The sequence below is a fragment of the Corvus cornix genome, chromosome 20, assembly GCF_000738735.6.
Source record: "Corvus cornix cornix isolate S_Up_H32 chromosome 20, ASM73873v5, whole genome shotgun sequence".
In the NCBI taxonomy this organism is placed as follows: domain Eukaryota; kingdom Metazoa; phylum Chordata; class Aves; order Passeriformes; family Corvidae; genus Corvus; species Corvus cornix.
In genome coordinates this window covers 4,123,028-4,137,940 of record NC_046349.1, presented here as the reverse complement: position 1 = coordinate 4,137,940, position 14,913 = coordinate 4,123,028, and the positions used below count along the sequence as shown (strand labels likewise).

At 49.9% G+C, this 14,913-nt stretch overlaps 1 protein-coding gene across 1 annotated transcript in view; it reads right to left on the bottom strand.

Moving 5' to 3' along the window:
* Positions 1–8,981, bottom strand: part of PPP1R16B (protein phosphatase 1 regulatory subunit 16B) — a 58,711-nt gene extending 49,730 nt beyond the window's left edge. The window contains exon 1 of the mRNA XM_039563506.1: positions 8,876–8,981. The gene's annotated coding sequence lies outside the window, so the exon portion shown is untranslated. The remainder of the gene's footprint in view (positions 1–8,875) is intronic.
* Positions 8,982–14,913: the final 5,932 nt, after the last annotated feature.

The following is a 14,913-nucleotide window of genomic DNA, read 5'->3' as shown; positions in this document are numbered from 1 at the left end:
CTCTCCATTTCTTTTTTCCACAGCACATTATATGGGAGTGGGGGTTGCAATGCAGACACCTGCAGGGAAAGCAGCCCGACCCATCTGTGACAGTGGTATTACCTCTTTTTATTTGTTTTTCTGGTTAGAGCTTCCATTTTTTATCAATCCTGTCACAGACAGATGTGTGGAGGCTTCCAAAACTGCATCCCTCTTCCTGACATTTTCAGCTACACACTGAGAGATCTGTAATTTGGAAAACAACAATTTTCCCTCAAAACAGGCTTTAAAATAAGACATGGGGAAAATAAATAAAAAAAAAAAAAAGCAAACCCAAAGCTAATTTCCAACAGAATCTCAGAAACACCACTGGAAGAGCCCACACCCTTTCCCTCAAGATATAAATTAAAGCCCTATTCACGCCTGCACCCCACTTTTTTTAACAGAAATCCTTCCATTGTTTAAAGCCATTTACACATATTTTGGCCAACGGAAAAAAAATAATCCTGGGAACAGCCCTATTCTGGCACAGCAACAAGCTAGATAAGTGCCTGGATTTTCCATTTGCAGCTCCGAGGCACCTCACGCCGTGCCAGCGTGGGATGTGTCAGCGGCAGGGCCCTTGTGGGCTCCCAGCTATGGACAGGGATGTGCCTTTCCCTGGGAACACCCACACCGGGCATCCCATCTGCCCCCAGACAGATGTGCACCCCCAGGGCTGTGCCTTCCTACAGGGAGTTACCATCCAATGGGACTAAATTCCTCGATTTTTAATGATTTTCTGGGGGTTTTGTCACCAAAAGAAAGTCCTGCCTTCATCTTCTCTTTCCAAGGCAAAGGTGTGATTCTGTCAGCTTTATGGCACCACGCTGACAAAGCCAGTGATTGGCAGGATTTAAAAGTAATTCCTACACACCTGACAGGAGGAATATTGATTTTGTGGGAGATTTATGAGAGGATTCTCTTCCCAAACATCTGATCCATCCATTTTAAATAGCAGCTGCATTTAATTACTGCTAACAAAATGCTTTCAACTCTAAAGCTTATGGACATTATTGAGTGTATCTATAACAATTCCAATAATCCTCAAAAGGTCTTAACTAAATAACATAAAAAGATGCCCTCTGACCCATCCTGCATCCATCAGGGTGCCGAAACAGCTACTCAGGGTAGTGTTACCCTCCTGCCTCTGCTGTGCAGGGACCAGCGGGGTGCCCACAGGCTCTGCTGGGAGAGTAAAGAGGTGAGACTTTGGGAAAAATTAATTATCCATGCTACAGTGTGGGATGCTTTGTTCCAGACAGCTCAAACATCTGGATTTGTTGTCTAGGGCTTAGCCCTTATACCTTGGTGAACTCCACAATGACTTATTGACCTACTAAGCCACGCACATGTCACCAAAAAATTCATCGTCCAGTCACCCCAGATTTTGCAGGTCATGGTTAGCCACCAGCATGCAAGAAAGGGGCCCTGAGGCTGCTGATCCAACACTTACAGAGTGGGCCAGGCCTCCTGCAGCACCCTACAGCTGCTACAGGGTACCAGGGCCAGCCCATGCACAGCGGCAGCCGTGATCAGCACGCCCAGATCAGGGAAATCCAGGCTGTTTTCCCTGGAAGCCTGAAGGAATATTACAAGAGCATCTTCTAGAAAGTGGAACCACAACACTTGGAGAGGACACAGGCTCCTTAAGATGCAGATGAGCAGACAGCCTGCACGGGGAAAAGCAGCTCCAGCACCGCCTCTCACTTCCACCTCTGCCCGAGCCCCGCTCCAGAGGAACTCGCCGTATCTCACATGCAAGCCATGAGACTGAAACGAAATGTTTTGCTAGCAGAATGCTAACAAAACGTTAGCACAGCCCTCTGCAGTGCCAACATCGCCAGTTTCAGTCTGAAATCAGACTCTGGGAGCAGCTTGCCACTGCCTTGCTGGCGAGGCAGATTTTCTGTTTCTGAAGAGCCTTATTTTTAGGCGCAGCTATCAACCCGCACGTCACCATACGTGCCCTACTTTCTGTGTTTTCTGCGTCTCCTCTTGGCCACAGTCAGGAGCTGTTGTTGGCTTGACTCGCTGCTCTGACAATACAACTGCTCTGACAACCAGTTCAATCAAATATTTACCACTTACTAGTTTGAAAATAAGATTTTGGATACTTTAGATTGACTTGACTTACAAGAATGGAAGCAGAATTGCTGGTACAGCTCTCCTCCTCATCAGTCCAGTTCTTACTTTGCTTCTGCCATTTCTGGGATTACCAGCACAAGGGCTCTGCTGCCACAGGCCAAGGAGAACCAAGGAAAACCTTAGGAAACCTCATCCACTCATGAGCCCAACGTTCAGCCATCCTTCTCTGCTGTCCCAATGTGCCAACAGTCAGACCTGCCCAGAAGAGACTCTTCCCAAAAATATCAAGATCTAAGGGCCAGAACTCGGCTGGGAAGAATGGCTGCTCTTAGGGGAGACTTTCTAGAGGGCTTCTTGGACAGAGGTGCCAACCCTGCCATTCGGTAGGTACCTCACTTGAATGTTTGTTCTGAGAAGCAGCGTTATTTGGACGGCAGAAAAATCAGTGTATAAGTCACATTCAGGTAGCAGGGGCACCTCAAAGCCTGAAATCTGATCTGATCCAGCAGATGGTGGGGATGGCCCTTCTGCATCCCACTGACAGACCTCCAGCACTGCTCCCACCGCTGCTTTGGGGGGTTAAGCAAGGCAGCAAGCAAAGCCCACCCAATACAAAACCCACTTAACTTCACGTACCAGATGAACTCTTGCTTGAGACCTCACTAACAAAATCCCTACATCTCAGCTTAGCCCCACCAAGGAGAGAAAATGAAGGTATTAATGGACACCCCATAGCCAGCACGGGGCTCTCCTGCCTTCTTTGGTCTTTCTCTTTGTATGGGTATTTGACCTTTGAGCTGCCGTGCCAGTCATCAAACAGAATCCGTGCCCGTGAAATGCTGCCAAACTCCAACATCACCACATGGAGCTGCCTTAGAGCAATGCCTCACACTTGGGGTTTTCCCATATGGATCATTAAGGATGCCGTGGCTATGCCACAACATCAAATGGAGCAGGTGGGGCAAAATTAAGGCAACTGGTCCTGATTAGGGAAGCTGTACATCTCCATCCTTCCCTCCTAGGCTGTCCTCTCTCCTCTCTTCCAGAAATACCCAACCTGAAACTTCTGCCCCTTGCCAGCTCAAGGGCAGAGCAGCAAGATACAGCAGACCCTCACTTACAAAGCAGGGGCAAGAGCAAACTCAGAAGGAAGATCTCTTGGCAACTCAGGGTGAGAGGAAAAGGGGGGAATTGCTGCCAGCTTGTTTGTGTGCACTTAGGGTGGCGTTTCTAACCCTGTAATTGTTGCATAATGAATTTAGCAATGGAGTTCAAGAGCTATGAATCATTCAGGCCAAGAAAGCATGAGTCAGCCCCCGAAGAATCATGAGATGTTAAAATTACATACATTTAACTTGAGCTTGACAAATCCAGAGGAGCAATGTCTCAGCACAACTCAAACCATCATGACAATATCCCCACTGCTCCTCCCAAGGGACACAAGGCCAGAGCAGCACCAGAGCAGTGCCTTTGGCCACTGCAAATAATTCACACCTGCCACCCCTGCCCAGCCCAAGCTATCAGCCCCAGCTCCCAAAAAGGCACCTGATGCTGCCTCTTAGCTGGTGCTCACATTGACTCACTGAGAAAGGTGGTAAGGCCCAGCCAGCCTGGGAAAAGCTCTTTGCACAGTCCTGACATGGACTGAGCACTCGGGATGCTCATTTCACTGTGTGTGACCTGCTCAGGAGCTGGATGGGGGCAGGGGAGGACAGCAGAGGTGGCTGTGGGAGCTGGCAGTCAGGGTGTTGGAGCAAAGCACAGAGCTGGGGGTGGGAAAAGAGTGCAGATCTCTGCACGGGATCGAGCGTGAAACAGGGCAGATTCATGACAGGGAAGGATGCCTGAGTTAGGGAGTGTATGTGGATGCAGAGAAGACTTCAGGAAGAAAGTGCTGGGGATCCTGCTTAAGCCAGGCCCTGTATTCTGCATTTACAGGGCCTGCATATATGGAAGGAAAGTTATTTTGAAGTGAGATAGGGTGCAAATTCAAAGCAGAACAACTATTCTGGGTTAACTCCCCAGGTGGCTTCTTATTCTAGAGTAGCAGTACCTTTTTCTAGTTTAATTCACTGTAAAAATAGATTAGGCTAATGGTTCTCATCTGCAGGGCCATGGTAGCTGGCCTGCTGCTCTTAGAGCACCCTTAATTGGAGCCTGGCTTTGGGCACATGGGGGGCTCTGGGATGCAGATGGGGTAGTCTGGATTTGGGAACATCGCATTAACTTAAACCAGGAAGGAAACAACCGCCTGCAGGAGGGTCTGCACAGGCACAGGGCTGTCCCTGCAGCAGGTGCATGGGACACAGCCGGGCAGGGGACAGCCCAGGCAGTGCTCTCTGCCCACCATAAACCCAGCAGCACCACACGAGACCCACAGCCTGCCTTCTGCACGCACCCCGAGGCCTCCGTGTAAAGCCAGTTTTGTTTGAGGTTCCTTTGAATTTACCATTTATCAAGCTTCCATTTAGCCCCGTTAATCACAGCCTATCAAGCTCTTTCAAATGCAAACATGGAAATGTACCCAGCGACTGCACTTCTCCTGTTTATCCTTCTCCTGCTGGAATTATGGAGGGCTACAAAGCAGGAATGCCAACCCACCTGTCTCACGCTTTTCAACCACTTCCCATGGGATAAAATCAGCTGACTATTCTGGAAAAAAAACAGACTGATCTCTTTCCCTGCCAGCTAGCAACATTCAAGGAGAGCAAACAATGTGTTGTGCGGGAGAAAGAGCATCCCTGTGAAAGTCAAGGGGAGAGGCAGACGGGCGGCTCCAGCACCTGCATCAGCACATGGATGCTGTCTCTGGAAGCAGGGACAGCCAAGCCACCTTTGTCAAAGGCTTTGCATTTCCTAGCTGGGCCTCTAGAGCCAGAGATCTCACAGCTCACTTAATCCCCGTCAAACGATACACCATTTGTTTGCTTTGTTTGGGTATTAAGGCTTAGCCTTCCTCAAGCTATTCATTCTTTTTCCTCAGTGCCTACGTGGCTGTTAACCCCAGTGCTGACACGCTTCTGAGAGCTGCAAGCAAAAGCTCTGTCAGGAAGAGCCACATCCTTCTGCAGGTGACGCTTGTCCCAGCCGGCAGTGCCGAGTTCTGACTCGGTCCCGTGTCTGCAGCTTCACTGACAAACCCTTTCCCACTTTGCCGTGAGACCCCGGGTGTAGCATTCATTCCCTCACTTCCCAAAGTCTGACAGCTTTTCTGCTGCTCTTTGCTCAAGCCGAGTCCAGCACTGCCCGGCAAAGTGGGATCTACCCCGATTCCAGGGGCGAGCTGCAGGTGATTCCCACCCACCATTACCTACCCCTGGTGCTGCTGCTGGTGGCCAAGCACCCCGTGCTCCACGCTGAGCCTGCAGCCAAGCAGGACCTGGCATAGGAGCGGGGCTGTGCCTTAATCAGAGCTGGACTCAGCTTGCTGCTGGTACCACCCTGCACCTCCACCCCAGCCAGCAAAGCACCCGGGCTCCGCACTCCTTTCAGGAGCATCACCTTCAAAAAAAACCTTTAAAAATACAGTGTCTCCCTCTATGTGTATAAAGAAAAAACGTGTTGAACAGTAAAAAGTGACAGTCCACAACTGTGCATGCCCTAAACAGGCCCTGGCAAGCAGCAGAGCTGGTGTGGGCCGGTGGCAGCGCAGCAGAACAGGGCTGTCGGGATGAATGCGCAGGGCAGCACTCGGGAAGGAGACAAGCAGATTAATAGAAGACAACAGATTTCTAGTAAGATTGCGATAAGCCTCTTGAAACTTCCCTAAAGGATGAGCCAGCTGGCAAGACCATCCTAGGAGGTGGTGTAAGTTGACTAACAGCCTTGCAAAAAGCCAACAGCTGACCCCTTTCACACGTCCCAGCTCACTCCTGCAGCTCCTCAAGCAAGGAAAGCTGAACAAGCCACACCTGGATGCCTGTACCCCAGCACTCACTCGCAATTCCAGCCCTCCTTGCAGAGAAGCCACTGGCCCTGAACTGTTCTGAACAAGCAGCGAGGTCGGGCTGACCGCAGCACGGGCAGAGCTCATCGTCCCACTCTCCCTGGCTGGTCACCCAGCACGTTTCACTGCCCGCAAGGGGCTAATCCTGACCCGTGTCCCCAGTGTTGGGCCACAAAGCTGCCAGGCTTCTTTGGGAAGCAGCACACAGCTCCTGGAAAGGGCTTTGCCAAGCCTAGATGGGAATGACGAGGAGATGAGCAGGGCTCCTGCATTATGCTTTCCCTTCCTTCCTAAATTCATCTCTGCTGGGATCCCCCCAAATCCAAGTCCTCCAGAAACACCACACCCCAGTGAGCAGTTGCACCCTCTGAAGAGGGAGGAAGAGGAGAGGGCTATCCACAGTGGAAAGAAAGCTTGAAGTGTTAAGGTTTTTATCCTTCAAAGGACAATACCTTCAAAACCTGCTGGAGGTGGAGCGGACACCACACCCGGTATAGCCAAAAGAAAGAGCTCACTATGTCCCCCTGCCAGTGCCACAACAAAACCCTGTCACCGTTTGAAACTGGAGGTTTCACCTGGAGCATCTTCTTCAGGATAATGAACAGCAGCAGCCAGTTTATTTGATATCAGGCAAGTTTTTCTTCTTAGGCCAATTAGCTGCTGATATAATTTGCCCACTGAGGTCACTGAATCATCATTTAGCAGTTTCAAAGGAGAGGAGATGAACTGCAGGCCAATTTCCCCCCTCCAGCTCAATGAGTGATTCAAAATGCAGTTAATGATAGTGGCTCATAAGTATCTGGCAGAGGATTTGAGAGAGCAATTTATTGCCCAAAAAGAGGCTGATCTCTTTCAGCCAAAGCAGCTCAGTTGGTGAAGATGTAGGATCTGATTTTGCCATCTTACTTGACAGTTGTTAAATACTCAAGAGCTGCTAAACTTAAATCAGGCACAGGTAAAAGGAAAAAGGAGAAGCAGACCCAAAATCAGGGTAAGGAAGGTCACACTTAAAACCCACTTTGTCACCAGCAGGCAAGAGACCTTCTAAAGGATGAGGGAAAGAACAGAGTAATAACCAACAAGACTTTCAGCACAAATCCTGCATTTTTGTGAGTTTATATAAGATAAAAATGAGACACCCCCTCATCCACAAAAGCTTCATTATTTGTCAACCTCAGGCTCCATAACCAGTAAACACTGGTGGATGTTTTTCTTCTTGCTGGATGAAATGTGCCTAGAGGCAACAGGCATTTTATAAATTATTAAACCAAGGGAAAATAAGGTTCCAACAAAGTGACTGCAGAAGCACCAAGGAGCTGGTACAATTGGTACCAGCACATTTACACAGGGTCATTTTTCCTGCAACAACCGACTCAACAAGAAGACATTGTTGGAAATGCACATCCTGAACACGTGGTCTTGATGGCAAAAAGAAGATGCGATATCTCAGCATTTCATCACATCCATCACACATATCTGAAGTTCAACACTTTAAATCTTATTTTTCTTATGAAACAGTCACTTATGTTTTCCAGTCAGAGGGAAAATAAGCTGTTTTTTTTTTAATTCCAACCTCATGAGAGATCTCAGGACATGAAGCAGACCCCATGAAAATACTGTAATAGGAGTATTTTATATCACCCATAGTTTTTGATCCAACCCATAGCATTGAGAAGGAAGGAAAAAACATAAATGAAAAAGTATTCTTCACTCTCAGAATTTAATACATTACATCTTTCACAACAAACAGAATCCACCTCCAAATTAAGTTCTGTCCAGCCAGAAAAACCCCTTCTGCTTTCTGCCATAACAGCACTTGGCCCTTCCATCTGTGAAAAACCACTTAACAGTAACGGCAGGGCTCAGGACACCAGGTCAAGGAAGGCTGGGTCAAGGTGAGAGCTAGGGCAGCCCAGGCAGCTGCTGCTCCCGAGGTTCGCTGAGCGTTTGTTAGGGAACAGGAGGGCTCAGAGATGGGGTTGGGTTTTCTTTTCTAGGTTATCGAACCCTCTCCTTTCCCTGACAATTTGTGAAAAGCCACTTTTCCTGCTACTACTCTACTGCAGCTTGAAGCATCTTCCCCCTCCTCGAGCAGTTATCATCATGCAGAAAAGATCTTTTCATGGTAAGCAAGCAGAGAAATAAACATGAATTCGGTGGCTTGTCAGAGTCAACCAAAAGCATCTCTACCACCACGGACACCTCAGGCCCTGGAGCTGGAGAAGGGGCTGAAGTTCAGCCTGAAGTTCCCCCGGTCTGCCAGTGTCTGAAGGAGACTCTCCAAGAAAGCCCTTCACCCCTCACAAAAACCAGCACTTGCAACCCCGATGCCATTTCAGGAATTACGGTTGCCTGTATTTATGCTACCTCGAGTAAATTTCTTCCACAGCCCTTTCGTGCCAGAAGGGAGAGGAATTCTACACGCACTAAGCAAAACCCACCCACGGGCAGCCCAAAACACCCACATCTACAGCGGGCTGGCTCTCGCACGATGCCCCACGGTACGCACGGCACTTCTACACGGGCGACAAAAGCTGCGCGGAGTCGGGACTGCCTTGAAAGGGGGAACCGCGTCCTCATCCATGTGCCACGATAAGGTGGCCGGGCTGAGCCGGTGCCGGGCTGCCCGGGGAGGGCAGCAGCTCCTGCAGCCCGTTCGGGGCTGGAGTTACCCAAACTCCGCGCTGCCTGCGGCGGGGACCGCACCCGCCCGCGGCACGGCAGGACCGCGGCAGCCCCGCGCAGCATCCCCCGGGCCGGGCCGGGCCGGGCCAGCCCCAATCCCGCTGCTCGCCCCCCGCACGGCCCCGGCCCCGCACTCACCGCGGCAGCTCCGCGCAGCGGGCCCGGCCCCGCGCTCCCGCGGGCAGGAGCAGGCGGACGGAGGCAGCGAGAGGCAGCGGCACCGCGCAGACCCGGTCCCCGCCCGCCTCCGGCCCCGGTTGCGGCCGCAGCTCCGCCCCGAGGAGGGGCCGGGGCCGGAGGCGGGCGGGGAGCGGCGCCCGCCCTGCAGGTGAAGGCGCGGAGCATCCCCGGGGATGCTGCGGGAGCGAGGGCTCGTCCGCATGGGGCGGGCGGGGCTGTTTCTGTCGCCGGGAGGGGTAATTAGGATAAATAAATAAATATTTTTTTTAGAAGAAACCTCTTTGAATTTCAGTGGAAGGTCGCACCCCTGCCTACCCGCCCAGCTGCCTGTGGGTAAGATTTACCCCGACTTCTGGCTCGGCACAGGGTGAGGGATGCTGCTGCCCCCACTGAGGCTGGAAGGTGGATGTGTGGTTTAGAAACTGTTTTGCCAGGGTTTTTGGCACAAATATCTGAGCCCGGCAGCGGGTTCCTATTTGCCACTGAGTGATTTGGTGCGAGGGATGGGATCCCAGACAATTTTTAGGAGGAACCAAAATCCCCCCCCAGTGCAATGTAACATCACATCAGGCTTTTAAACACAGTGACTGATACCAAAACCCAGTGCCATTCTTGAAGTGTGCCTTATGCCAATTTTAAAGGCAGATAAGACCCTTTGCCAGGGGTCAAACCAGTCACCAGAGCTGGGAGAGAGCCAAGAAGCCTCCTGGGCCAGGGAGTGGCACTGGGGAGCCCACACTCACCTACTGGGAGCAGAGCAGAGGATTCCTCATGCTGCTGTCAGGTACTGTGTCTGGGATCAGTTGCTTTTTCCAGGGTGAAATAGGTTTCAGAAGGTTTGGAGGATTAATCACCATGGACTCTATTTCTCCTGCGGACAGAGCCTCCTCCCAGACTGAACAGATCAACGGGGAGCATCTCTGACACCGAGCTGTGGGGTTTCACTGAAACCCTTCTAGCCCAAGAGAGGCCTTCAGGTTTGAAATGTGAGTCACTCCTTGAAATAGGACAAGGTGTAGGTAAGTGCTCGTGGGTAATAAACCTGGATCTTGCAATTGTACAGGAGTGTGAGAGACCATCCAGAGCGTGAAGGTCTGATTAAGGTGGGAGCTTACTGTGCCATGTGATTGAGAGCTCTGTCCAGAATTCACTCATTACTACTCCAACATGGCAGAACCACAGTTTAAGAGTCAGCAAGTGACCCACGGAGACATGGCTTAACTGTAAAACTTGGCTTATTGCTGCCTCTGTATATGCAAAAATCTGAAAAGAAAGCTGATGAGAAGAAAGCACATCTGTGTTCTCTACCTCTCTGGATCCAGAGAGCTATAGGTGCAGGATGGATGGAATGGGAAAAGCTTTAGCCAAGTTAGAGGTGAATTACAGCTCTGGGACTAGACTTAGATCACCAGCCAGGACCTCAGCAGCCCTGGGCTGCGCAGGGTGGAGGCAGCTTTCCAAAGCCCAAGTCTGGCAGCAGGAGCCTTAGCCCAGGGCACTGGGAGAGCTCAGCAACTTTGCATCAGTCTCTGAAGCCCATAATTCAGTTGTCTGTTTATTGAAATTGTGTTGTAAGCACAGCTGCTTTCTGAGGCACGTATGGAAATGAAGGGGGAGCCTCATAAATACCCTGGCTCTGTGCCAGACCAGTGAGTCAGCAAAAGAGCTGAAATGCAGCTTAACAGCTATGAGATTAAAAAAAAACCCCAAAAATATCCCCAAACAATGCTCCCCCAGCCCCCCCTCATTTTCTGTTGAAATTCGGGTATCAGCACTCTGATTGGGAAGATAAGGACAGCTACAACCTCGGCAAGATCTTGCAGTGCCCCTGGCCTGGGACTGGAGAAGGTGGAGACCTTCAGGGCAGAGGGAGGGCTGAGCTCATCTGAGAGCCCGCAGGCATCTGCATCATCCTCGGGTTTGCTGGCAAATCAAAGCCTTTGCTTCAGTTGCCAATACAAAGATTTGGAGCTAGAAGAGAAATACAATGTTTGTTTTCTAATACAGTCAAAATTCACTGCATCGAGTTTTCTTTTTTTTTTTCCCCAGTACGAATAAAATTTTGCAGAGACCTAGGTTAAGAAAAAAAGACATTTCAAAGGTGAACTTTCATAAAAAGCACCACTAAAGCAACCAGCATTTTCAAAGACCCAGTTCCTAGATTCCCCTTCCTCATCCAGCCTTCAATCCAATTTCACAGGTAGTTTTGGTCCCTCAAATTCCTTTCTTCCAGAAGCCCACTATTTGCTGGAAAGATTTCACCCAGGCCTAAGAAGGGGATTTTTCTCTTGTGCTTTTATAACACATAAGTTACTCAGCAGTCAGACGAGCCCCCTGGATTAAACAAGCAGGCAGAGAGCTGCAGTGGCTGAAGGACACTGAGCAGTCCCCGTGGCTGGGATGCACAGAAGGAGCTGCTCTGGGCTGTGCTGGGAGTTTAAAGTGAAGAAGTGAGGTGACAGCAAAACTCTTGCCCTGCTTCTGCAGGCATGCAGGGCACGTGTGCCTGTGGTCTCTGCTTCAGCCTGCAGCGCTGGTGTCAGCTTGTCAAACACACGGCTGAGCGCAGGTGGGCTGCGGCCCCACACGGCACTGAAGGTGCTGCTGGGTTTTCCTCTCCCCTCTTCAATTCACGCTTCCAATCGCCGCAGTTTTAATGCCCTGGCAAAGTTTTCCTTTCATGATGTTTCAAGGTCTCCTGGTGTAGTTTATTCCAGCTCAGAGCTGCTGTCTGATGGCAAGCGAGCAGACCATGTCCTTACTTAAACCTGCTGCAAAGGAGCAAGAGTCTCTGCAGAGCAGAGGAGCACGTCCTCTCCCTGCCTGCACATCCAAACACCTCTGGGAATGCCCATGGGCAGAGTCTGGCAGCACAGGGAGGGCTGGGCAGGAGAAACAAGTCATGAGACAACAAATGAAGGCAGAAGTTGGTCACAGTTGGTGGACATGGGCTGCTCCGAGCACTGGGGCTCACCCAGTGCAGGAGGTGAGGCCAGCTGGGCAAGGGAGGCACAGAAAGCACTGCAGGGGGGTGCTGGAAAGGAAGGTGGGTAAGAAAGAGATGGGGAAACAGAAGGAAATGAGCAAACTTGCAGATAAGGGCAGGTTTCAAACAGAGATGGTGGGAGGAAATCAGTGGTGCAGCACAAGGGGAACTGTGGGGTGGTGGGAGGGGAGGGGTGATCCACCTGTGGGGTGTGGGTTCTCCAGAAGGCAACAGCAAGGGACAAGAAAAGGAAATGATGCTCAGACCAGGGGGTTGCCAGTGGTGAAACAATATTTTAGAGTAAGATTAACGAGTAAGAACACTGACATTGATTATTCTCTGTGTAACAAACAAACAAACAACAGATTCAAGGGCTTGGAAAGTGCTGATGTCATGGGAAGGCTCTCAAATGTCTCACACATGGAATAACCAGGGCCTGACTTAAAAAGGAAAGTTAGATGAAGGAAATCAGTAAGAAAAGAGAGGACACAGGAGGACACCAAGGGAAAGCTGAAGTAGCAGCAGAATTGTGGGACTAAAAGAGACAGAGGAGTAGATCTGGGATACTCATGCTGATTTCAGTAGAAGGCCGGGAGAGGATATCAGAGATTAGCTGAAAAAAAAACCAGGAGGCAAAAAGAAGGTGCATACACCTGGTGCAGCTGAATTAGAAAGTGGTGCAGCAAAAAATAGTCCAAAGTAACTGATGTTTCATGCTCTGGCTTCAAATCAGTAAAAAACTTTGCAAAGGCTGGCAGGAGGGGCTGTCACCTTGAGGACATCACTCCACCTGCACCAGGAAAGTCCACTCCAAACTGGGCAGTGAACTGGCACAAGGACTTCCCAGCAGTCCAACAAGTTCTCCAAGTGTATCCTCACCACCCCTGAGGAAAAATTAAGACTTGGGGTGGAGCCAGTGCCAGTTTGTACCTTGTAAATAGACCAAAAGGAGAAAAGCGATTAATTGATCAATCCCCAATATTTGTACAACACATCCTTATCACAGGCTGCCACTCACTCCTCCTCCTCTGCAGGCACAAATGCCAACTCCCAACAGGCAGAACATTCAGTACCAGTCCCAGCACTCGCCCAAGGCAATGGAAGCTGCACTGTAACATCCAAGACTTTCCCAGCAGGGCCACCTGCAGACACAAAAGCCAGGAGCAGGTCTGGAGAGGAAAACCTCTCTAAACCCACAAAGAGCCAGGACCAGGCTGACCTATGAAGGATTTCAAGCCTTGACAGGAAAGAAATATTACAGGCTGGTGGGCAAAGATCCATGGCTTGCAAGGTTACAAGTCAGAATCCCTGTGGTTAGGAGCTGGCTGCTTGCCCAGGGTGAAACTGTATCCCAGTTATTAGCAGCCTGCTCCTCCTCATCCTCCGGCTGAAGGAATGGGCACTGCCTGCCCCACCTTGTCAGGGCTGCCTGTACCCAGAGCCAGTCCCCTGGTGTCAGGTGAGCACATCCATGGGATCACTTGAGGGCCTGGCCTGAAATCCTGTGGGGTTTGCTTTGATGGGATTTGCTCTGGAGGTGGTTTCCTCCCCCCAGCTCCGCACAGGCACTGCAGTGACAAGCAGGGATTGCACTGCAGCAGAGCACAGCCCTCCAGAGCAGTAGCAGTCCTGCAGCAGCACTGGTTTAACCTCACGACTAATCCCTACCTCCTTTCTAGTGCCTCAAGTCCCTGATGCAGCCTCCCTCCTGCTGCAGCAGAGCAGAGCAGAGCAACATGTGGGGTAGGTGCCACCTCCAGAAGTTTCTGGGGAAGACCACACAGACAGTCCAACACTTTTTTCTGTCCATGGGCTGAAAACCTTTTCTGTCATTACAGCTTGTTTCTTTCCTCTCACCCTCACATGGCACTTTAATACCTGTTACTTACCTTCTTCACAGCAGTTTGGGGAGATTAATTACAAAGATCATCTCAAGGTGCAAACTTTGCACCTGGCTGGAGGTTTTGAAGGTCAGCAGTAAGCTGCTTTATGTTTATTACAGACTAAAACATAAAAGCACAACCCTCTGCTGGTGCTGCACAAGCTCACTGCACTGACATTAGCAATAGATGCTGTCTCAGGGAGTTTAAAAGCCACAGCTACTCACGAGGAGGGAAACCTCAGAAAACAGTCTCCAAAAAGAATGACTCAGAAGCCAGACCCTCTGTCTACCTGAAATCAGGCATTTCTGGACAGCTCTGGTGTCAGTGATGAAGGATTTTAGGAAGAAAATATCACATCAGGCAAAGCAGGATGCTCCTAGAACAGCTCAGCACTGGGCTACTGAAAGATGGTTTAGCATTTAGATAAGACAATGATATTTTATTTGCAACTGTCACTCCTGATAGCATCCTTGAATTTCTCAGTTTCTGGCCTTGAAGGAAATCACCCAGCCCATAATTCACTTGTGGAACAGGGGTGGGCATTCACCTGTAATTCAGAAAACCGATGGAAATTTGGAAAATATTTGCCATGCTCCTGTTGTCCAGCCTGGGAACTATGCCCAGAGAAAGCAGAGACTTACACAGAAACCCAGAGCAGAGCTGTGCTACCAGGTTTGGTACACCAGCAAAATGGGGTCTGCACCATCCTCAAATACCCGCAGCACCACACATTTCTCTAACTTCTGTTTTCTTTAATCTGTTAAAAAAAATCCTGACCCAAGAATCTAGTCCTTGATCACAGGAACACAACAGTGTTGAGTGTAATGGCAAATATGAAGAACAGCACTGCTTTTGAAAGGAAATGTCACTTTTGTAGAGGACTGTGATTTAGAGGGATGGTCAGGGCACTACCGGAGGAAAACCATGAAATTTCTACACAACTCACACACACTGGTCCCATTAAAGGGCCTTCTGCCTTCTATTAGGCAGCCATTGATTGGAATTAATTAAAATATCTCCTGTGCACTGGACTTGAAACTCATCAGTGCTTTGTCATCATCTGTGAGCTTTCTCCCCAGTTTAAGCAAATTTTGTCTGATAATCTGGTTTGCAGTTAGCACACAGAA